The sequence below is a fragment of the Eurosta solidaginis genome, chromosome 2, assembly GCF_040869045.1.
Source record: "Eurosta solidaginis isolate ZX-2024a chromosome 2, ASM4086904v1, whole genome shotgun sequence".
Lineage (NCBI taxonomy): Eukaryota > Metazoa > Arthropoda > Insecta > Diptera > Tephritidae > Eurosta > Eurosta solidaginis.
In genome coordinates, this window is record NC_090320.1 from 17,030,704 (window position 1) to 17,056,990 (window position 26,287).

At 35.8% G+C, this 26,287-nt stretch overlaps 1 protein-coding gene across 4 annotated transcripts in view; it reads right to left on the minus strand.

The window, feature by feature from the left end:
• Positions 1 to 26,287, minus strand: part of smal (smoke alarm) — a 250,038-nt gene that overhangs the window by 183,745 nt on the left and 40,006 nt on the right. Inside the window, exon 3 of one of the 4 annotated variants that reach the window (XM_067764537.1) lies at positions 20,102 to 20,166. The exons of the other annotated variants lie outside the window; for them this stretch is intronic. The gene's annotated coding sequence lies outside the window, so the exon portion shown is untranslated. The remainder of the gene's footprint in view (positions 1 to 20,101; positions 20,167 to 26,287) is intronic. 4 annotated transcript variants of the gene reach the window in all.

Here is a 26,287-nt window from a genome sequence, read left to right on the forward strand (position 1 = left end):
ATAAAAAAAAAAAACTATGCAAAACCGGAAAAAAGTCAGCAAACAAGTAAATTGTATTCTTCAAGGACTAAAAATTGCATTTTCAGCACAAAAAAGAGACGAACAGAGAAAATTGAATGAAAGGAGGCAACACGCACACAGCCAACAATACAGAGCGGTAACGAGGAGATCAGGAGTTGGAGTAAGGAAAATTTGCATAAACACATACAAAAACCTATGTATGTAAGTATACCAAATTTATGTATGCATATATGTATGTGTGAAAATGTGCAAGTGTTGCTACAACTAAAGTGCGAAATGAATGAATAAATACCAAAAGAGCTAGGCGAAAAGGAAGGATTTGTTATAGCTGTCTTCGTTGTCGTAGTCTGTAGTATAGTTTTAGGCGCCAACGCTTGATATTGAGTGGTTTGGTGCAAACTACTTAAGCGCACAAACCATAGCTGTTAAACTACAACAAAACACGCCCACAAATCACATATATTCGACATAATGCAAACACTAAATCATACATATTTTCTTATATACTATATATATGTATGTATGTATGTATATTTATGTAACAACTAAACTAGCTGCGTGAAAATCGTTTAATTTTTGTTTTTGCTTCTTTGCTAGACCATTTAGTAGTAGCGCATGTGTATTGGTTGGAATGTAAATATGTATAGAGTAGGTTGAGTGTTTTGCTTGAATAATTTCGCTTCATTTTGGCACTTGAATTGAGCGCTTAGTGTTTGCACGTTGCGCTTGCGGCTATATATATATGGGCGTGTGTGTCTGCTATGTGGTAGTCAAACTGTGTATTCATTAGCATACACTAGCGCGCACTTTATTGAATTTCTTTGCTACTTGGCTTTTGCTTTACAGATGGAATGTACGTAGACAGTGTAACACTATGAATGGATATATTTTTCAGAAATTGCACAGTGTGGTGTGCGAGACAACAATAAGTTCTAATTTTGCTAAAAATATTTCTAGAAGCTAAGGCAAAAGCATTCACTAAGTTTTTATTAAATCATCCCAGTAACTATCTTCAATAAAAATTCTGCACAGATAGATTTTCATATTACCTTAAATCTCACAAAGAAACTTTTTCAACAATGCTCTCCAGTAATAGGATAAGGAAATACTTTAATACCGTCAACGCCAAACCAAAAATATAAAAACCAATAAACCCTTGCGTATTGCAAAATGCAAAACTAGTTTTAAAAGACCAAAACGCTGTTAACTAAGCAGTGAGCTTTCAGAAAAAAAAAACACCATAGAAAACAAGTTTCAAAAGCAACAAAACGTCTTTCAAGCGTTAACAAGCTTGCAAGTTTGAAACAAAATTTTACTCCATCTGAAAGCTTGCATAATACCTAGAAGTTTGAATTTTTGGAAGGCAACTGAATTTTAAGAATTATGAGTTTGAAGCCATAAAACAAACCGAAAAGTTAAAAACACTACCAAAGTTTGCAAAGAGTGGTAATCGCCTAAACAGCTTTTCGCATACGCAAAGAGCTTTCAGCAAATAAAGCAACAAGTTTCAAAAACACCAAAACGTCTCTCGTATAGTAATGGGCTTTCAAGCTTAAAATACGAGCTTATTTTATCTGAAAGCTTTGATGACGCTTTAGGGTTTTGTTATTTGAATAGCAGGAATGGTATTTCAAAAAATTTGAGTGGGAAGCTATAAAACGGACAGAAAAAAATTAAAAACTACGCATCTAAACAGGGCACAACGAGTTTTTTGTTAACTGGAAAGCTTTGTAATATGAAAAGATTTTTAAGAAAATGCCAGATCCATAAGGACGCGGAAACGCCTTTCATCTTTAAAGAAAAGTTTATTTTAGCTTGAAGCTTTATGGTACCGAAAAGTTTCGTTTTTGAAAGCAGGCATAGTATTTTAAGAAATATAAGCTTAAACCTTTGGAAGAAACCAAAAAGTTAATCGACCAAACAGCTATTCTCTAAGAAAAGAGTTTTCAGAAAATACAAGCGTTCACGATTCACAAGCTTCCAAACCTTAAAAAAATTTTACTTCACCTCAAAGTTTTGAAGTCACCTAAAATATTTGTATTTTTATTTTTTGGTGTTTCAAAATTAATAATTATTAAAGATACTAAAATAACTTTCGCTATCAAAGAGCTTTTTATAAGGAAGCTTTTAACAACGAGAAAGCTTATCAAAAAAAGGAAGTTTAAAAAACGAGAAAGCTTAGTAACAAAAACGGGCTTCAAATAAAAAGAACCTTTCAAATTTAGTAAGCTTTTAAAAAAAAAAAGTGTTTTCGTAAGTTAAAAGTTCTCACGAAAAAAGCTTTTTCGTAAGAAAAATTTATTTACGTTTGTCTCTTCTTCAGACCCACTCTCGTGAGCATTCAATTTGGCCGCGTTCACAGAAGTCACCTAATTTCGCGTTCGCATAAATGTACGAACTGCTGTCGCAGGATATTCAACAGCTCACTTATTAGCACTTCTTCAGTGCACCCGCTCTCCATCTCTGTTCCACTTCAAATCGGGTAAACAAGAAATACAATTTACAGTGTTGCATGTTCCGATTTGCCATTATTATTGTTGTTTTTGTGGCTTGTCAGTTTTAAAGCAATGAAAAATGCAAATGAAGAATGAGAGTTACAACTAGTCTAGAAAGCAACAATAACACTAACAGCATATATCAAAGCACATTAGCAACAACTACCTCCATTTAAAAGCAACTTAAAATTCTGCAAAGGAAAAGTGTTCAATGATAGAACGGTGTGCACGACGAATAACAGGAAACCGGATGTGGAAGGAAAAACATTACAAAAAAATTTGCCAATTTACTTTTTTTTGCTCACACTCAAAACGTATTTTTGCATAGCAAGCAAGAATGTATTGCCTGCTAGTCGGGTGAGCGTATTGAAGAGTGTGTGACTAGAAAAAGTCGTGTCGTTCTTTTAGGAAATCACAGCAACCGGCGACGTTGGACTTTTATAGCGGAAGTGCGATAGATGAGCAATGATGTATGATGTCGTGTGTCGCCCAAATGTATTTAGTTGGAATATATGTTTGTATGCATGTATGTATATTTATGGATTTGTATATATGCAGTGTATGATTTGGTATTGCTTTCCCTCCCTCTTTTTGTGTTTGAAATAAAAGCAATAACAACAGAGTAGAAGGAAAACGAAATTGAAATAATGATGCACATGGTTGCTGTCGTCTTCTTTACTTAGCATGCTACAACAACGTAGTTGATGTTGTTACAACAACATTGTTGATTTCCTTGTCGTTGTCGTCCTTGTTGTCCTGCGAAATATTAGCAAAATTGGCTAGGAGTCAGATTTTTTTTTTGGCGAAAGACCAGACTTTCTATATGAGATTGAACCGCAATGGTGGTATATTTCTATTCCTTTGGGGCTAAATTAAAAGCAGCTAGGAAATTCTTTCAGTGCTTCGTATGCGGTATTCCCAATAAAAATTTGTATCTCATTTTGGAATGATTTTTTTCTGATTTTTGTTGGGCATTGTAAAAAAAAATTGTTCCCCTAGTTAAAGGTGTAACTGATATCTATAATATAAAAATAAGTCGGGTTTTCCTTACTGACGCTATAACTCCAGTACGCATGAACCGATTTCCATGGTTTTTTCTAATTAATATTTCGTGAATTGATAAAGATTTATATTGGTTTGGTCACTCTTTCAGAATTTACTTGAAGAATGCCGTACGTTAGAATTTTATTAAAAGATAACAATATCTCAAAATTAGTTTCAAAAACTCCCTATTATGAGATAAGGCGTTCTTCAATCTAATTTTAATATAACGCGTTTTTGTGACAAATCCTGAAATTGAAAATTTTTGAAAAATATTTTGAGATAGGACGATTTTGAACAAACAGCCGACAAGGGGTTACACTCTACTCAGCAACCGAAATAAACTGACAAAAATAAAATAAATTGTGATTTTGTCTGCCTCGCCACAAGCTTCCAGTAACTGCCCTTAATTGGCAAAACATCAAAAGGGAAAATCGTTAAGATTTAATTAGAACGATTTAGTCACGTTGAACCTTCTAGATCATCTAAACCCCTCTTTCGTGAGGAACAGTATTCGCCACGAGTAGGTGATGTTGTTAAGTCGATTGGAAAAGCATTAAATTTCGCTGGTAATCTCTTTAAATTTTTACGCTCTTGAATACCACCGCCTCGCAGTTTCACCCAATGCGCTTTGCAACGAGTTCAAACGCTCAGCTAAGTCTGATTTAATTCTTGTCTAGCAAAGTAAATATAGACCGTTTAGTTATTCTGCAAGAGAGCAATCGGTATCTTGTAGAGAGATATCTCACAAAGGAGTACGCTGCTTAAAAGGTCATGGGCTTAAATGTCGTCACAGCGAAATCGATCATAAAATAATCCGAGATGGCACATCCCTTTAATATCCACCTTACGTAGGCTCCACGACGCATGTATTGAGACAGATGAACAAGGGAGCTATGTAGGTGCGCTATGACACTCCAAACTCTTTTACAGAACGATCCGGTAGGTATACATATGGCCTTTGTACAACTCAAGGAGAGCGCGAGCACAATAATAAGGAAAATGGGCTTTGACAAGGGATATCGCCTTTGATTAGCTTTCTTACTGATAGTGATAAGTTTTTGCACACAAAACTAACCAGAGAAGTATCCACACTTCTAGGATAGGATCCTACAAATACTGTGCAGTTGCGGATGTATTGGGGCAAAAAAAAAGCGTTTGACATTTGTAGGTCAATGTCTCAAACTGAATAAGGAGAAGACGGTTAGCTACTTTCACCAAACCCATCTCCCAAATATATTACGGCCTTATTTAAACTAAGAGTAAACGTGATAGCTAAATATATTGATCTGAAGATGCCATTCTACACAAAGATAGCTGGAACAGTAAAGGACTGATATCGTTTAGGTTACATTTTTGGTCTCCCCGTTGGCCTTATAATTTATTGATAGCCCCAGCCCTTTCTTACCTTACTAAAAAATTTCATAGAGATTACAATCACTCGAGAAAGCTACAATTATTTTAAAAAATAAACAAATTATTCCATATCGCTCACACCATCCCTTCAATTGAAGACTATCCTTTCATGCCCCCATAAATATTAACTTTATGTATAAAGGGTTAGTACATATGGATATGACGTCAATTGAAAATTCAATTGAATGGTACTTTGTAAGCAACAACAACATCACAGCAGCGAATTTTACAAGAATAAGGGTGCCTTTATGTAAGGTGGAGACCACATACACAAAACCTATACATAGGTACATACGAGCTTTGAAAGCAATAATACAAGTTCCTGTCATGATTGCATCGGATTTCTCCCACTGCCAATAATTGTTGTTGTTCTTAAAACATATGTACACTATTGTAGCTTTTATACAGCATTGCTGCTTGCAAGCAAGTTGCGCTTGCTTTTCATGATAATGCCAAAAATGCTTTTGATATGTTGGTGCACACAGCGGTCGTGATTGACAGCAGCCTGCGTTATATTCGCTAATACAAAGGCATACTTCACATACACACTTATACCCTACACATACGCTCGTACGACTCCACCTGCACTTGGCTTACCAACATTTAACACGATTTAAGCGGCGCATTACAAAAGATGGGGTATTGTGTGTGGGTTTGTGCGTGTGTGAGGATTTCACATGTGTGTGTGTGTTTGTCTACCAGAAATTTCGTTTATATATTTATTTAATTTTCCACACATTTTTCAGTTGCCTCCTCAAGAAGCTGCCATTGAATTCCATTCATTTTGTGCGCATATAAAAGGCAGCTAAGCCAGCCAGGTGTATTTGGTTATTATTACGCGTTTGCTTTGTATTGCGCTTCTTGTTCGGCTATGTTATATGGCGCCAAGTAAGCTTTTGAAAATTTCGAAGCAGGTGAGTGAAGATTGAAAGATATTTTTGTTGCGAGTTTCTGCAAAATCCATATTTTTTGCTTGGAATAGTCAGCAAGTCGGTAGCATTTTTTAGATGATTCGATTAAAAAATGTTCATTCAAGAAACTCACGTAAAAGATAATCACATTTTTTAACTGCTACTTAGATAAAAATGGAAAAGTGAACTGGAACTGGAATGTACTCAAAGCATCTGCTGGTAAATCAATCGTACCGACTGCCTGAATCATGCAATGACTTCAAGGCGGTGGTGTGTGTCATAGAGGGAACATAATAGTACGATCCAAGACATCAATGTAATGCTCTTCGTCGACCACCAGGCCGCCTTGAAAGCATTAACATCAAACATGATAAAGTCGCATATCATGCGTAGGTGTAGAGCCTGACTGGCGTCTTTTAAGCACCTAAATGTTTCCACTTGTTGGCTCCTAGAGCACAGCGATATTTAAGGGAATGAATTTGCAGTGAGAAGGCCAGGAAAAGTTCCGGAATTGAAAAACAAGGCGAAAAGCTCCGTACGACCACACTGAGTTATCTCCAAAGAAAAGTCATAGACTTGCTTTGAACCAACCGGGATGATTGTGACGTATCAAGGTTCTTAGGGCCATGTTTGTATAGGGAGGCAACTAGCTTTCATCTCAAACTAAACAAATCTACAGTGAGAGTACATACGGATGTCATGATAGATAATTCCAAACGCGTTTGCGAAAAATTTCGAAAGTTCGAGAAAATTTTACCAATATTTCACACTTTGCAGTGTGAGCTTGAGCGCCAATGCTAAAAAGAAGGATATGGTATTGTTTAGAAGGAGATATAAGGCCTCGAATTGGTCCAGACCTAAACTAGGAGGTGTAACCCTGCAGAAGCAACCTTGTACCAAATATCTAGAAATCATTCTAGACAGTAAGTTATCGAGTTCAACGTAGTGGAGAGAGTGAACATGAGAGGCTTACAGCACTTTATGCAAGTAAAATAATGCTGGGGCAAACGTGAGGTATACCGCCCTCTAATTTTATATTCTCATGGATTCCTTGTTTGGTGGACGGGCACTGTAAAAAGAACGGCTGTTCTGTAAGTAATTCTGCATATTCCAACTGTAGACCTGGTGGTGACGAAGATAGCTTTAACAGCTGCAACGAGATTCAATGCCTAGGGGTAGTCTGAGCGCCGACCATACGGTCTTAGTAGTATAACGTCATCAAATATTGGACGGACATACCATCTAGTTCCAAATTCCAAGAACTATTCTGAGGGGACACTACCTTTTGGTGTCACTTGGTTTTAAATTAGGTTTTGTCAGTGATAGCAGATGTAGGAAGTACATGTCAGTCCACGATCGAGCACATTTTGTGCTAGTGTGCGCGATTCAGTAGAGATAAATACAAGAAAGCATAAAAATAATTCGAGAAAAATTTGTTATGGTTAACATGTAAAAAATTGTTCAAAAATCAAACTTTTGTTTAAATTTTTGGGGATCTTTTTGTAACCATCGCGAATATCTTGACATATCTGATCTTTTTATCGCGAAAAAGACGACAATCGGCTTACGTGAGAGCTTCGAGCACCGATTTCTCAAAACAGTTATATGAAACCCAAAATAATAATGATGTCTCGTGTAATTTGTATTCGTCTTGTATCCAGGCTAATGTAAGTGAAGTTTTTGAACGCAATTTGGGATCAACCTGTAAGTAGGAAACGTTTTTATAACTCATACAGCTTAAGAAAATTTTCCCCACTCTACACAAAATATAGTTGTAACATTGCTTTCCCAGAAAAAATAACAATAAATCGTGCTTCTTCTACTGCTTGTGATTGAAAGATTTTTATAGCACACACACACACACACAAATACCGCAACATAAATTATAAAAACACACAAATATCCTGCAAATAATTCAACTTTCTTTCACACGCTAGCAGATTCAGTAGAAATTCGCTAGCAAATTTTAACAACTAAACATTTATGAGTTTTGCGACATTTTTTATTACACCGACCTATAAAAATATCAACAAAAACAGTTTAGTAATGATGCAGCCGGCAAGAAGGAAGATAATACAACAACGAAAAAGCGAGTATTGAAACAGTCAATGTTGAAAGGTTTTACGGTGCATAAATATGTTGTTGTAATGTTGCACAAAGAAACCAACACAAGAAGTTAAACGTTGAAAGGCTGAAAAGCAATGAATTACAGCGCAATTTTAATGACCATAAATGCCTCTTGGCCGTAAGCAGTAACAATACCCACAACAACACATACATACATATTTAGATGTAATCAAACGCGCGAGCCACAGTGATGTGTTTGTTGTAATGTGTGATGGTATGAAAATTTATAGGCATTTAGATATGGGAGTTAGCCTCTATAATGTGTCGCCTTGGATCGGTATGCGAAGGTGTGTGTGTGTGCGTGTGTATATTGCAAGCATTTTTATATGATAGTTATAAAAATGTCAATAAAACCTATATATATATATATTTATATATAAGTAATTTCTGCTATTTTACGCAACGACTTTAGTAAAAAGAGAGGAGTGACACTGTGACAGCTGAGAAGTTGATAGGAGGATATCGCAGTTAACAGTTTTTTATAGCCATATAAATTTTGAAAAAAACTTTACTTCAAATAACAAAAATAAGAACAAAATAAGTATGTCTAGAATGTCATTAAGAAATGCAAAATTTAAAACATAAAACTTATATTTGTCACTGTTAATGTTTTGCGCGACGTGCCACAGCACTTGAAGGGGAGAAAGAGAACAGCGGACGGTAACGTAGTAGTTAGGAGTCCCTAGAGGCGCTTTACGACACACTTTTCATATCGGGAGATAATGCGAAAGGATGTTGGAAAGCAACAACTTCTTCGCTTCAAATAAGAATGCGAGTAACGACAGTACTAGTGACAGTACTAGTTTAGGTGGCAATAGAAACGTTGTCCATGTTGACATCGCAGGGTCCAGATGGCGCATTTCCTAGCATGTTGCAGATAGCAATATAAAGTAGAAAGTAAAATGGCTTAACCTTCAAAGTTGCATAAAATAAAACCGTGTTCCACGGTCTTTGAGAAAATCATAGTTGTATACGTACTAAAGTAGGGAAGAATCACCCAACTGAGTCCCAAAAACTTCTAACCCATTCGACATACATATATATTTTTCCGTCAAATTCTAGAGAAATTAATGGATGTGTATGTAAAGTTGAATATCAACGAAAAACCATTCCGCTCACGCTTACAACAAAGGCAACTCTGTAGATATTTCACTGCATAAGGTGGTCATGAACATAGAGAAAGCTCTGGAATACCAGGAATATGCACAAGGTGTCTTTCTGCACTTTGCAGAGAGTTTCAAAGAAGACCCATCAAAATTACTGCGTATACAGGTGACCTTTCAGAATTCATAAGAGGAAAAGGCCTGGCACTAATTAGGTCTCTGAAAGAGAGGCTTTCGGTAGAAGCGTGACATAAGGTCAACGGTCATAACTTCAATTGCAGCAGCGTCGACTTTTACATTGACAAGCCAGATATCTCGCATAGTTTTCAGGATCTGTATGTTTGTTGCAGTACAAAGAAGCAATATAACGAGTTGGAGGGGAAAAACTTATATATATATTAGGCTTTCGTATACCGTAAGTATGCGTTTCGTAGCGCAATTGTGCTCTAGATGCGTAAAAGCAATCACTTCCAAACAGATTTCGAGATTTAGTGAAATTAGAGGGAGGCGAGAGCTGAGCATAATAAACCAAGCCATAAAGATATGGAATCAAGCATAGGGCGACAGTGTGTCATAGATGTTGTGCAAAACTTAGTTTGAACTATCGCTAAATAGATAGGGCTGTAGGCCAACGATGGGCGTTTTTACTTTGCCTTATGGCAGCATATGCATTTAAATCATTTCTGGCCAGTGACAGTAGATTAAGGAAGCAAGAGATGAAAGATGAAAATCATGGTCACTTTGAAAAACATTTCTACTTGAGTACCCTTTGTGCAGATAAAAAATGACGAAAAGATTTGTTTCGGTTCAACATTTACCACTTAAGAGACCATATTGGAAAAATTTCTTTTATCTCAAAGTGTCAAAATTCCTGGCTTAATCTACAAACTTTAGATTTCTTCCTGCCATCAGCATATGTGGCATCTTTTTCTGCCCTACATCAAAGAAGCGTTAACCCAAGTTGATTTCGAATTCAGCCTTTCTTCATTACACATCGTCAGCAGATAGGGCATCTCGCCTCCCTTGAGAAGAATAAGTGAATCAAATAAATTCTGCTTCACTTTCAAATATTTCTCTTGACACATACGAACTTCAGCAAGCACCCAGATAAGCACCCATGAGTATCTTATATTTGATTAATATGAATCTTACATGCCCTTAATTCAATTAAACGAAATGAGGATCAACATAAATATTTATGATAGAAGAAAAATGGAAGGTATATACCATCAAGCTTTGGTTGTTCGTAACAAATGAGCTGCTGTGCTCTATTGAACTACGGACATATTTGGAGTGAATTGGAGCACAATCTTGAAGCTGTAGTACGTTTTCTCCCCAAAACAAAACAACTAAAATAAAAAATTCTATGAATATTCACAAATTAGATATGCTTGATTAATTTTTATTGCATTCATATGATATGCCTACAAAAAATAAAATAACAACAAAAACACCTTACAAACTATAAATAGAAAGACAGTAAAGAAAAGGAAGCGCATAGTCGATACAACCCAGCAAGACTAACATGAAATTTGTGGCTCGCGACAAAAGCGCTCGTGTCAATGGCCCAATATGAGAATTATTGTTATATATTATTAGGGTGTATTACTTTTTGGAGCAACAAGACAATTTAGAATCGTTATTCTTGAGTATTTCATTATGAATAAATTCTATTTTGAAATTCAAGTTTCGTTTTTCGTAAATGTTTCTTCGGTAACATTTCTTCGATTCAAAGACTGTGATGGGAATCAAACTACGAGTTTTTCCCTTATCTAGCGCCGGTGCTCATAGGAATGACAAGGGTATTTATTGAAGTTATCGTGTCCGCAGAGTGCGCTTCTTAAAACAAAAGCAAAAACTCGAATGACTTTTCTACTAAAAACTCTTTTCAACTTGCAATATCTACTCTTTTTAATGTCGCTTTAGAATTATTTAAGGAGAATTTGTGCTTTTTTTCGGAAAGATTTATATAGAAAAAAATCATAGCTAGATATGATGGCTGCGACCCAGGTCGCCCAAGTATCTAATAATAAGCCATTTTGACGACATAAAACTCGTTTCAACCTACTATGCGCTACATCGGATTTGTACTACAACCAGCCCCTTTTTATATAAAATCTGAAAATATACCCAGATTTTGCAAGGAGGGGCCCTCGAAAGATCTTAAGCATGTTCTGGCCAGAGACGGGCGTTTAAGCAGAAAATGATGAAGAGCCTTTTTAGTATTTAAGTCTTTACAACTTCTGTAGTGGTCACGTATTTCCGTCTTTACAACTTCTGCATTGGTCACTGTGTATACTGGTGTCAGCCGTAGATCCACCGAGTAGACTTCTTGTCCTACTTCCATTGCAGTTTGGCTATGTAGCCAGTGGTGCTCTTATGTTTTTGTTGAACTTTCTTCACGTAAATGTACCGAATTTTCGCCTTTGCTACCTCTAGGGGTATGAATTCTACGACACCTCCTTCCACTGACCCTCTGAATGACAGCTCATCAGCCATCTCAGCTCCTTTGAAATCCGTATGTCCCGGAACCCTGATAATGCATATTTCCAGACTATCCGGTTAACGAAGTTATAAGTTTCTGGCATGCCCCTACTAGCTTTGAGCTAGTGTATAGTGCTGATTTGCATTTATTGATGCTTAGCTGTCAGAAAATATAGATATTGTTACGAATATTAGCAACACTAAGGGGTACTGCCATCTCTAAGCCCATGCTAAACAGCGCCTTGTATGCACATCCATAAATCAATCATTATGTATCTACATAAACGAATCAATCATTATGTCTACACATATGTACGTACACGCAGCGGAGAAGAGATGCACAAACACATGCATATATCTTATCTGTGATGCTCCCGAAAGTATGCAATTGTAATTGTGGAAGTGTCGCTCACAAATACGCGCGCATATGAGAAGCTATACACGTGCATCTGTAGTTATAATTATATGGCAGTAACTAAGTAAATTCTGGAAGCGCCTAGAAGATCCAACGAGGAAATCACAGAGTATAAAAGCACCAAAGGTAGAGGCGCTACAATCAGTTTTGATTAAGTACGCAATCTGTCGGGAAATAGTAGAGTTATTTAATGTGAAGTACTTTAATAAAGGCCATTTTGCATTATTAAATATTGGAGTTATTAATTCAACAGTTTGGTGATTCGAACTTATCAGAAGATTGCAAATAAGGATTTGCAAGTGAATTCGTTACAATATTTTGCCAATTTTGCTCCGGACCTGGCGTGATTAGCAGGCCTGCTAAATCTCGAAAAATTTTGCTTGAAACAAACTACAGTATGACAGCAGTTTTAATTATCATTAAGCAGAGCAACTAGCCAAAGCTTCTGGGTCGATTGGGAATTTTTCTGTTGACTATAGGCCTGAATAAATTTACGACGGCAGCCACAAAGCGACATCTGTCAGACAATTTTTACATATGTTATTATGAGGGCCGTTAGAATAAAGTAATACAATAAATCCTTTTGACGTTTTCTAAACATTATTAATATTGTTTTCTAAATTTTTCGCAACTCGTTTGCTATAATTTATGTTGTGGGGTGCCGCGTTCAAAGTAATTAAGCAGCCAGTGCTTGGCTACGGTTGTAGTCAAGCTTTGCTTTATTGTTGTTGTGGTCTGTAGACGCCGTGTAGAATGTAATCTCCACTAGTCTCCACGGCTGGTCCTGGTTAATTCATAAAGGATATTAAAACAGCTGATTTATGAAAAGATGGTGAGGCTACACATGGGATCTTGTCTTAAGTGTGAGATATTGTGGGTCATTATTGGCTGAACAAAATGTCTGTAGTCATTATTGAGTTTTAGTATGCGTAATTGGAATAAAATATTTTTCTTAACTTTTTGGCGGTGAATAATTTTGTAAATGGAAACCGACACACCCTAATATATGTGCATGTCATTTAATTAAGGGAGCACATTGTTATGCTCCTGTTGCAAGATGTCGCTAAACATCGAGCGCTCAACTTGGGGCCTCCAACAAAACTATGCTTGCGTGCATATGACAGCAGCTGCTGGCGGTAACCCTCGCTGTGGCCTTTTTACTTACATAAATGGCGGCTTAATTGAAGTCGTAATGGCGGTTGAGGTGCTGCTGTTGCATTATTATTATTACGGTTTGTAAAGTCGTTCACATGGTTGTGTGTAGCAGTAAAGGTATAATTTAATGAGATATACAAAAAAAAAAAGGAATTTTTGTGTTTCCCTTCAGTTCACAGCACCGCCCACAGGTGTCACGTTTAGTGTGACTCCAATAACCCAAATGGCAAAGGAAATAAAAATTAGTTATTTTAAAAGGTGCATAATCATGTATAAATATGTATAAAGTATTCATATTTCTTTATTTATATGCAGTTGAGAACTTGTTAAATATTGAGAACTTATAGGATAAACAAATTATGAATTTTAATTTTAATATTTTTCTTTTTATGTCGATTATTTTACCGGTAGCTATTAAGGAAATTGAGTATTATGAGTAACAGAGTGGACACAAGAATAAACAAAAATCCATATGCACCAATAAATTTTTGTGGCAACACCATATTTATATGCAACAATTGATTTTAGAAGTGAAAAAGAACAATTTAGGAAGTACTTAAATACGTTAGAAACACGAAAAGTACAACAGAAGGAAAGGAATTAAATAATATCTGTCACAATTTTTAAGATGTGGTAAGTTTATGTTTAATTTATGTTAAAAATGCTATCCCTTGCATACAAATTGTCTTGGTTATACAAATTTGTGACGAACATAAGGGTGCGTCTTAATTGGTTTAACGTGCAAAGCAAATTACTGCAGGACGCAGATTTCCACTTTTTATAAGGAGTCCTGAATGACTTTTTGAAGGCTTTCTCAACCATCTCCGTTGCTGGTGAAGATTTCGCCTAACGTTAGCCACTTTCGACATCACACAAAGTAGTTTTGTTCAAGTTTATTTTGCAGTGGTCAGATCGAAAGCTTTTTGAAAATGCAGGAACTATTTCCGAAAGAGTTTCGGCATCTTATCGAGCTTCGAAACTATTACGAAAAATTTGGGAATTGTGTTCGAAATCAGGTACGTACTCTTCCGAATTGGTTTGCGTGATAACTTCGGAGTTTTTGCGAAATATTCTGAACAATTTAGAGATTTCGTGCGACAATTATTGGGTATTATAAGTAGGAATGTTTAAACGTTTCATGAAAACGACATGGTATATTAAGTGTAGCACGAATCTCAAAATTGTAAGTTCTTAAAGGAGAATAGATAGACCCACAAACCGGATCGGAGCATTATAGAGTTCATGAAAGGTATTGGGTCTTCGGCTGTGCCGTACTTACTTCTTTAGAACAGTTTTTAGGATCATATATCAATTTTTCTAGAACAATTTCAGTGACCGTAGTTTCGAAAATAGTTCCAAAGTGAACCTCAAAAGACCCGAAGTTAATAATGCAATGATCCTAAAACAACCTGAAATCATTCAAAATGGTCACAAAAGCGATCTTATAATAATCAAGAAGTTGTCCTTAAACATAAACAAACAAGTTCGATGTGATGTTAAAACAAGTAACGACGGGACTGTCTTCGGCATACCTTTCATGAATGGGGCTGAACAATAATCTTATCCTGTTCGTAATCTCCAAATAATCGGATGTATAAGATAAGAAATATATAGTGAACAGATATACATACCTAAACGATTTTTAAGATAAATACAAAATAAAAAATGGCAAAAAACCCCCTTATCTGAACGATCGGTTGTATGGGATATATATTATATATAGCTCCGATGGAAATGATTGTTTCATGAAATCTTCTATGATATATTAGAATAAATATCACCAAGTTTAACGTTTTATATTGGAAATTTAGGGAGAAGTTGCTAAAGATCATTCTATGTGAACGATCGGTTGTATGGGATATATACTATATATAGCTCCGATCGATGTGATTTTTTTTAGAATATCTTCTAAGATATATTGGAATATATATCACCGAGTTTCACGTTTACACTTTCTAAATTGCGGCAGGCCAAAATCGTCTTATCTGAACGATCGGTTGTATGGGAGATATATGCTATAGTGGTCCGATCCTACCGGATCTGACAATTATCTAATATAATACAAAAATACATTCTTGTGCCAAATTTCATTGAGATATCTTAAAATTTAAGGGACTAGTTTGTGTTCAAACAGACAGACGGACGGACAGACGGACATGGCTATATCAACTCAGTTCGTCGCGCTGATCAATTCGGTATACTGAATGGTAAGTCTATCTTCTATATTTCTCAACGTTACGAACATCGGACCAAAGGTAATATACCATTTCATGTTCATGAAAGGTATAATGATTAAAAGACACCGGACCAAGAAGAAGTGTGTTAAAACATATCCAGCGTATTACATTGGTAAACTTCTTAACTTATGGATCAAAAATTAATGGAATATTTAAGAACATTTTTTTGCCGAACAAGGAGAAGACGAAGTTCTCGCTGTCATCCAAAAAAGAGTCGGCGCAATCGCACCTTTGCCGCCACATTGACGGATATAAATTCTAGACTTTAAAGATATTCGTCTATCTTGGAACCAGCATTAACAGCGAAAACGATGTCTGCCAAGATATTAAATGCTTAATAACTATTCGTCATGTTATGCGAATGAATAAATACGCTGCGGCAAAGAAAGCATATCAACCGACATCGATATTTGGAAATAAAGGAAGGGGTAGACCTTCACTGAGTTGGGAAGACGTAGGTGGAGAGGTCAAGTCCTTCCTGAATGCTCCGAATGGCGTCGGGTGTAGCCAGAAAGTTATGAGCTGCCTTGTTTTAATATCGCCAATCTTCGGTTACTATTATCCAAATTCAAAGGCACCTTAAACAATTTTTTAACCTCTGTTCCGAAATTTTTTCTTACTGCCATACTGCGTGGTAAAATTTTTTCGCCAAATGATATGATTTTCGAAAATATGTCATAATTTAAGCGATTGAGAGCAATTAACATAAGAAACAGGAAATGAACACATGAAACGCCCTGTGCTTGGCAAGTATTGCGCTTTAAAAGAGAGTATGCGTAATAAAATTTACACATTTTTTGAGTATTCAAAGATATATTTCATTTCTTTAGCCTATTTGTGTTAAATTAAATTGGCTCCTAGAAAATGAGAAAAATTACACAAATTGACCTGAGTAAATGAATATCAGCCAAACTATTGAAGCTTACATCATTTGCACCATTGCATTCATAGAGATTGAAATACCTCTAGGAGCATCTCGCTATCTTCTCCAACAAAGTACAGAAAGTAGCGCTGCGGGTTTAGTATCTGTTCATGTTCGAGAAAAAAAATTTTTAAAGCAACATTTCTCCACAAGAAATCCATATCATTTGTAATATCCTAGTTGTTCATTTTAACAGAAACAATATGACGTTTTAATTCAAGAATATATAATTACGACAAGCTTTGTTTGGAATATTTGATATCATTATCCTTTCCATCATATACAAAATACTTAATCAATATAATTAATGATCCATGACTAAGGTTGCACTTTAGGGAGGATCATTATACGGGACACACTTTTAATTTTGGTAATTTTCAGCTTGCATTTTTAACAGCAACAAAAAAGACCGCATGCATAAAAGAATTCAAGGAGTTGCCAGCGCTATTTATAGCTTGTTAAAACCAATTGTCAACCTCATCTACCTTTGGCGAATACTGTTCCTTTAGCAGTCGAGGCTCTGCCGTCCTCAAGTTGCTCATGGAATTAGGGTATGACCTAGAAGATTCAATGTGATCATACTAAATCGTTTCCGGAATCTATCTTTGGAAAGGTACCATCGACAACACTCCAACTAAAACTTGGAGGAGCGTCTTTATCGTTACCAAAACAACAACAACCTCATGCATATGCAAATGCCTGCTTTATATGCATGAGGGCCAATGTTTTTCACTTATTTAAACCGAACATTGTTTTGTATCATCTTGGGTTTTTTTTATTAATATCTACAAACTTCCACTTAATAAATATCGATACATCTTAATGTGGACGAACAAAAGTACATTTATATATAATAAATTTGCTTAAGTTTAGTAAAACAAAACTTTCCCTTCCAACAACCCAAAGGACAACAAGCTTACCCTGCTGCTTAGGCAATTAGCCCAGCAAACTAATTACTCTCATTTTGCATATTAACCCTTAACAAATGTGACAAAAATGCAATTAACATAAAAAAGTATGCACTGAAGTGTTTCATTATTCGTTAGAAAATATTATAGTAAAAATAAGCAGCGTACAATTCAGTATCGAGGAAAGGGGAAAAACGAAACAAATACACCCTGTGAAGCGTAAAATATAGAAACCTTGAATACAAAAAAAAAAAAATATTGAAATGGATTGCTGCCAGAAAATATTAAGAAATCCAATTTATTGTAATTACGTAGCACTTTAAGCGCCTACACCCTTAACACATATTTTTTTAATGCTTATTTCATGCTTACGTTGCTTTTTTTTTATAAATGATGTACCTTTCATTAGTTATGTAGGACAGGAAGAGTTGACAGGCCAAAAGCAAAACGACATGAGGTCAAATGACGAACGCGACGAAAGGATAATACGAACAAAACGTTATAGGAATACAGCGTGATGGAAGAGTGCACTTTGAAAAGGACTAAGATGAAAAAAAAAAAAAAAACGTACGCCATTTCATTCAAGAAATACTCTTCATACGTTTTATGCACCCATCACTTTAGCCTGCTTTTAACACCTGGAATATAGAGCATAATTAATGTTGTCTGAGTGTCGGCTATTTGTCGCGTTTTGTTCCTGTTAATGATTACTAGGGTTAGTACTAGATATCTGAACTAAAATGATACCAAAACTTTGGCATATGTTATCAAAAATAGCACATCGCTATTTAATTCCAACTCTTCATACTAAAAAAGAAACGATACATAGGCGAAGTATTCATGAATGTGATACGGGAATAATCTAGAGACACTAAGCAGCAATCAGGCGAGGAAATAGCAGCACATTGCGTTCAGTGTAGGGAATCTTAACCAATAACTTGAACAAAACTAAAATAAATGTATCGACATACTTCGATGTAGATTGCAAAGCGGCTGAACGAAGGCTCAATGTTATCTGCCAAACACTTCACTGTTACGAATATGCATGTATCGTACACATATTTAGCAGACGAAGCTCTCGCGACCCCAAGTTGCTCATGGAACTAGGGATGGGGGAAGTGATGGTCTAGAAGATTCAATGTGATCATATTTAATAGTTCCACAGATTGTCGGACTAGTATCTTAATGGTGCTTGTCACCGCAACGAACCCCATCTATATACAACATCGACAACACTCCTGGGACTGGGATTAGAACTGGGACTGGGACTGGGACTTGGACTTGGGGTGGAACTGGGACTGGAAAAAGGGATGGTAAGAAATAAGAAGAACTAGAGAGAAGTGAAAAGATATAGAGATATGGATAGATGGGGCGGAAAAGAATTGAGAGAAAAGACGAGGAGGTAGAAAGATATGCAGAAAGAGAAAGGCAGAAGAAAAAGTGAATGAAAAGACAAGAAAAAAGGGGGAGAGGGGGAAGGGAGGGTAAGAGATAAAAACTGATTAAAAGTTATGCAGATAGACCAAAGCTAGGGCAGAGCAACGGCTGCCGGGTCTGCTAGTATATAGATATTGTAACGAATTTACTGGAAATCCTCTTATTCGCAACCTACTACTAACGTTCGTATCGCTAAACTGTTGAATAAATAACTCCAATATTTAATAATGTAAAAATGGCCTTTATTAAAGTACTTCACAATAACACTTATATTTTACAACCAATAGCTTGCTTAAACCAAACTGATTATCGCGCCTCTACTGTTGCTGCTTTTATACTGTGTGATTTCCTCGTTGCATCTTCTAGGCGCTTCCAGAATTTACTTAGTTACTGGTATATAATTATAACTACAGATGCACGTGTGTAGCTCTCATATGCGCGTGATTTGTGAGCGACACCTTCACAACTACAATTGCATACTTTTGGGAGCATCTCAGATAAGATATCTGCATGTGTTTGTGCGTTGCTTCTCCGCTGCGTGTACGTACATATGTGTAGACATAATGATTGATTCGTTTATGTAGATACATAATGATTGATTTACGGATGTGCATACAAGACACTCTTAGCATCGCTTAGAGATGACAGTACCCCTTAGTGTTGCTAATATTCGTAACAATATATTTAAGCCCTTCACATATTGGACGAGAAAGCTTGATCTACATCTCCTAGTTATCTACCATTATTTATTACTTGAGTGTGTCATAACTTAATTAGCAACCCTCGTAGTATTTCTTCTGAGTTAACAAAATAAAAAATAGTTTTAGAAAATTTAACAAACATCAACCACTTTATAGCAGTAATAACAATAATCGGAGAACAGGAAAATTGAAAAATTACTTTGCATGTTACGCTTTCATTTTTCTTCGAAAAAAGAGATTCTCAAGAGAATTTCATCATACCGCTTTTAAAAAGTTAAAGGGTACTTCTAACTTGGGAATATATACCCCATGTATGTGCACATTATGAAAAAATATTTTTGGGAAAATTACTGAAATACTTGTGGACATCATTTACATACACGCTTCTGCATGTTTCATATCAACAAAATGTTTGAATTTGATGAATTACAAATAAAATTTATTGTTCGCAGTGAGGCCGTTTATGGCGTGAGTAGTGCCACCATATTTCACGAATTTTTTCAAGCGTCACATTTCTTAAAAATTCCAGGTTCGAGCATATGACCAGGGGGAGGTAAGTGCTTCGGCAGACGAGAGTCACATAAATATAAGTACTTTAGCTATTAAGAGGCACGCAGACGACAATACGGGTATGCTTGTAGCAATACACCAACCAATGCCCATCCCTGGAAAATCGTATACATACAACTTAACTATTTTCATACATCAAAATGTAAATTTATACTCACTTAATGCTATTTATATATGAAAAGTGGTTATAATTAAGTGCTCGCAACTTGGTGAGTACTCATACCTGCAAATAAACAAGGTAGAAAAAAGAGATTAATTAAATGTCTGTTTGAGTGCATATTTCAAAGTTTGGATTAATTGCGCATGAGATTAGGTTTGATAGATAAACAATTATTTCGATTTCAGTGAGAAAACTTTAAGGCAAAATACTGTTGTAAGTTCATTAGGGGTCATTAAATTGGGCAAATTTTAACTCCTCCAAAGTATAACAGTGCTTTTGAAGATTGAGACACCTTGAAACCCGAAAGGCTTACGCTTTAAAGCAAGGACAATTTATGGATCGATTTTCGTCATCCTTTGTCAAATTTGATTTGGAGCCAACGCGATTTTGGCGCTGTGCCATCTTCAGTGTCATTTTACGTTCAAATCAATAAAGCAAAATCCGAGCCGTACAATAAAGCAAAATCCGAGCTCGTATCTGCTGAACCTAAATCCAAGCTACAGTCCTTCATTAACCGCTGCTTTAGAAATATAATGCAGATATGGTGGCGACATGGTAGAACGATATCGAACGAAGAGTTATGGAGGCTGAGCAACCAAACCAGTGTACATATTGAAATACGGAAGCGTAAATTTGGCTGCATAGGCCACACATTACGAAAGCTATACGATGAAGTTGCACATGCTGCCTTAACCTGGAAGCCTCAAGGGACACGATGCAGGGGCCGACCAAAGAACGCTTGGAGGAGAACGGTTCTTCAGGAAACTGGCAAATCGTTGAATGAATTAAGACAAATAGCACGAAATAGAGATAATTGGAAAACTTTTGTTGAATCATTAAGCTCCTAATGGAGTATGGAATAAATAGTAATAATAATAATAATACAATCCAAGAACAAACATTTTAAGAACTGCCATTGTCAATCAACAAGTTTTTTAATCATATTGATTATATGGATTAATCGGCAGCTATTTTTTCCACATTGAATTCTGATTGTATTTTCTTTTAACTACGAAGTTTTTACCGGTACTTTAAGGACCAGCAAGTGCCTTAATTGATTCTCATCCAACCCCAAGCGTTAATGATCTCTATCTCATGTCCAATATACCTTTCAGAACGCTATTTTAATTGACAGATACTCCTTTTACACATATTACTGTTTTAGGAAAACGAGTTCCAGTCATACAATTTTTACCGTCAGTAGTAAAGAATGGGAAATTAAAAGGGGATTTAAGTGATGTTGCAAAGGACTAAACTGACTAAGAAAAAAGTACAAAATCTATACAGATTTCTGACCCTAAATAGTTATCTTTGAAAGAAAATCTTTTCTCACGCCCATTGTAGCATAAAAATGCCGCAAGACTATCCGCTTCACTACCCATTTTCTTAATACTTAAAAACTCATATGCATGCAAAATGTACTGATAAATATATTTATCTATATAAAGACATACAAACACACACGCATAGAAAAAAAATTGATGGGTGCGCTTATCAAACGCAATGCATCATCAGCTAGACAGGGATGAACTGGACACTCGTCTGAACTGAAATATACTATATAGACTGTAAAGTGGATTGCAGTTGTTCTTACTAAAACTGGATCAGAACTCATGCAACTGAAGTAAGTACCAACCTACAAACAACTGCTGTTTGCATTGACATGGGGGAAATCAAGTGAACGCAAAAGCAGGAAGGAAGCCAAGCTCTAAACTCTTAACAAATATCAAACAAAATATACTAGAAAAGCAATGAAGTAGAAATCAAAGTACAAACAAATACAAACATATTTACAAGATTTACATATGCTAACGCATATTTGTTTTTTGTATACCTATGTGGACATGATATACATAAGCACATAAGTAGTAAAGTACGTGCAAAACATAATCGGACACGCGGGGATGAAATACTTAAAAAACTTGAGAAAAATTTTAATTTGAAATTTAAAATATAGTTGAATTTCAAAAATTCTTTTTTTGTAAGTCTGTTAACTTAACATACATTACTGTTAAAATAACAGATTAGAATAAAAGTGAAAGCTGTTGATATGACAGAGATTACTGCGGCATTATGGTCATAAGTAAGTTTCTTTCTTTTTATAATTAACCGTTGTATTTGCATAATGTTGCCAGTTTTTCAATGTATAAATGGCCATCGAGGTCAGTTCATTCAACAGATTGACTGAGAACCTGTAATTTTTATAGAATTCTTTAAGTTGTGATTGACGAGTCCTCTTCTGTTGGAATTACTAAACAAACTTGTTCTATTAACAACAAGAGGGTTCTTCTTTTACCATTATCCCTACAAACAGTGATATCGCCGCCAAAACGAGGAAACCTGCGTTCGCTACAATTTCACTTATGCTCCGCTCCAGTAATCATTAGCGGGTCTAAGTCGATCTCGTATATTTCCCATCTCTCTACCTTTTTCCTTACAATGAATCGGTACCTAAATAAGATTAATGCGTTATCAACCCACTTGCTTATTGCCCACTAGACCTGACACCCCAAATAACCGTAAAGCTATAAACGAATATGGCCACTATCTGCACTATGCATAACTAGAGCAGTCTCGCAATTCTCTTGCGCAGGAACGACTTCGAATTAGAACACCATCGCTGAATTTCGGAACTGCATAGATATGGACGTGACTTTGGAGATATAAACATTTTTGGTCTTATTCTGCAGAATATTTTAGGTTCTTTCAATAATATTCTAATATGGAGTCCCGAAGCGAGATTGACATCATCATCACAATCCTTACCAGAAAGCACGGTGAAGACTATCATTGGAAAAAAATAGACTCTATTTATGTATATCTATTTTGGGCCAGTACTCAGTGGTTGGTATAGTTATTGGGGCTTTTCCCCCGATAAATTAAAAACAAACGAAAATTCATATTTTTCTCCTACGCGTTTAAATGAAGCTTTTTGCATCATCAGGGAGACTGCGCGGTACAACCGGAATTCGGACCGCCCCTGCGAACCCAACACAGGAAACAGGCTAAAACTCATTTCAACAATTTCAATGATCAGTAGGCTTACCTTGCTGTGCGCTTCATGTACCACGGTGAGAGAGTCAGATAGGGCCACAAATTTCTTACTTAGAAGTAAGTGGTTTAATAGTAAAGCGCCCGGGGTAAATTCGATAAAAAAAACTTCTCTCGCTACGACTTAATTCAAGCGTAACCCGTGAGCTTTAAATTTCCTTCATAGTAAAAGTTTATATTTGAAATTCGGCTTTCGTTTCCTTATTTGTATGCTTAGTGGGGCAGCTATTAAAGTGGGCAAGGCATTCAACTTTCGTGAAAAGCAGACCGCAAACTCGTGTAAATCTAAGACTTCCAGAGTTTTCTCTAACTTCTTTTAGCTCGGAACTAGCACTTTCAGCTACCAGCCAGACTGTACTGTGATTCTAACCTGTTAAGTCTGACTTTGCTTATTTGTAACACAAATTGCAAAGAAAAGTAGATGGTGAAAATCAGGACAAACTCTGAGGCTTGGAATAACACAACGGCAGTAGTATTGCTGGTATCAGAAGGTATTATTTACATGCCCAGAAGAGCTTCGTAGAGTGTCGGAAATCATATCGTTGTGCACCTTCGTGATGTTACCAGAATTTGTGAGGTGTACAGGGCAAAAGACTGCTAATACCTTGAACACTTGACTGCTTGCTTTTGCGGTTAAAATAACAATAGTTACAACAGCATATCAGAGAAGGGCGTCCTTACAGTTCAGTGTACCTCTCCCTTCTTGAACAACTTTTGTCGCCGAAGCCTTTTCTTGGTACAAAAATGGATTAAGTGGAGTCTCGAATATATGTCTCGTCTAATTGTACATATATAAGTTATACTGTGTAACTAACAAAACTTTCCTAATGTTTGGACTTTTGGGTGGATATTCAAGATTATACGTTTTATACCCCACTGTGCAATAGTTTGTGGCTTTGATATCAACTGATATTTTCCTTGAGAAACGCAGTGGTGCACATTAAAGATTTCTATTAAGGGCGTTTTTTGTACAATATATGTAAATTTACAAAACATATTTACGCACTCAAATGGTCACGCAGCCTATTAAGCAATATCACTCTGCAAGAGCTCTGCCAATGCCAGCTAACTTTTCAAGCGCACTATGTACATAAATTTGTATGAATAGAAAATTGCGCATAGCTTATTGTCAATCACAGCTTGACCTCGCCTCGCTGTGGAACAGCGCCATAACAACATAAATAAGAAGGCAATGCTAGTGATTGTGCGCGTCTGCCTGCCTCCACTCGGACCTGCAACTAATTAAAGCACGCCAAAGAGCAAATCTCATTGAGCTGTTGAATTGAAGTTGAAAATAGGGCTGAATTATAGCAACAAAAAATAAAGAATTCATAATAATAGAATAATGAAAAAATCATATTAATAAAGAAATCACAAAACTTTTACAAACATAAGAATAGCACACTAGATGTGGCAGTAGTGGAGTCCATACACCGAAAGAAATGAAGCTAATCAGATTTGTTGTTCTTAAAATAAAAGCAATTTAGTAAAACTGGGTTTTTTGTCAAAACGACAAGCTTATTTTGTCACTGCAACAGTAGAAAAACTGTTGCTCTCAAGCTAACAATATTCTGTAAAATAGACAGATTCTTAATCAAATTAACTAACTTATCTGTTAAAAGAACTGGTCATTTCAACTGCGAACAACTGTCAATGTTATGCAAATGCATCAGTAAATTCCAAACTGAAACTTATGTTCACAGCACTCACTACTTACTTCTTTTGACTATCATGCGAGAGAGAAATCTGTAATATCAACAGCCAATGTTATATTTTAACAGATTTCATTGGTATTTTTATGATGACATGAATAATAGTTAGTTAACACACCGCCAGCTTAGTGTGATGGTGGCATGCTACGCCTAGCACAACGAAAATCCTGGGATCAAGGCCTGGAAAAGGCAACATTCAAAGTCTTTATAATTTTTTTTATTTAACAGAGCCGTGGCTTACATTTGATGAAATGCTTTTTTTTTGTTGATTTCACTGTTAAAAAGGTTAAATCAGAATTAACAATTTGTACGAAGTTGATTCAACTGCTGTTTTCGTTGGATAAAAATTGACAAAATATTTTGTTCAATTGACCCGTGATTCGGTTGATTTTACAAATTTTTTATTTCAGTGTAGAATTCACATCTTTTCTGCAGCTAAATCAAGTTTGCACAATAAATTTCAACAATTAACTGCATTAGGGCGGATGGAGTCATAGAAAAATTATTAAACTACAAAGCTAATAATAATAATAATATTGACAGCAACAACAATAAACGCAAATGAAGAGGAAGAAATGCGGCAGTAAAGTAGAAAAAAAACAGAAAAAGTTTGTGTAATCAAAGAAGCAGTCAGTATGAATGTCTCGTAAAATTTTCAAGGGAAATATTTATATGTAAATTTGTATTAGCACACGCCTTTCTTGGCATTCAATATTTCCTTGCCCTTAATGTTTATATGCATTTATTTTTTCACATACCCAGGCATAGACGTGAAACAAACTCAAACTCATAAATAAACAAAAAAAGTCAAGCAAACGTGCATTCGTTGGTCTATCGCTGTGACCAGCAGCCGGAAATGAAATTGTCTATGAAGTTCGAAACGTTTTCCGCTTTTATGTTATATGCAACAACTTTACATACTTAATTTGTACATATGTGCTTACATAATTGACTTAAATAGCTTATTTTATTGTTGTTGTAACGTATTGTTTTTTTGTTTTTGCTATTTTCTTTTTAGTGGACTTTATAGCCATCATACAAATTTCTTCACCCTTCTTCGTCGCCCTTCGTATTATAAACACCAATTGGCTTACTCAAAATCTGAAAAAATTTAACTGTTACAATTTCGCTCTTTTTCTTTCTGCTCTAGAAAATTTTAATTCATAGTTAATATATTTTCCCTTTGGTTGCGCTTTTCACTGCAGAAGTTATACATGTGTATATCAAAATCTAATTACACTTACGATCAAAAAACAAGTAAGCAAGGCTAAGTTCGGGTGTAACCGAACATTACATACTCAGTTAAGAGCTGTGGAGACAAAGTAAGGGAAAATCACCATGTTGTAAAAAGTACCTAGGGTAACCCTGGAATGTGTTTGTATGACATGTGAATCAAATGGAAGGTATTAAAGAGTATTTTA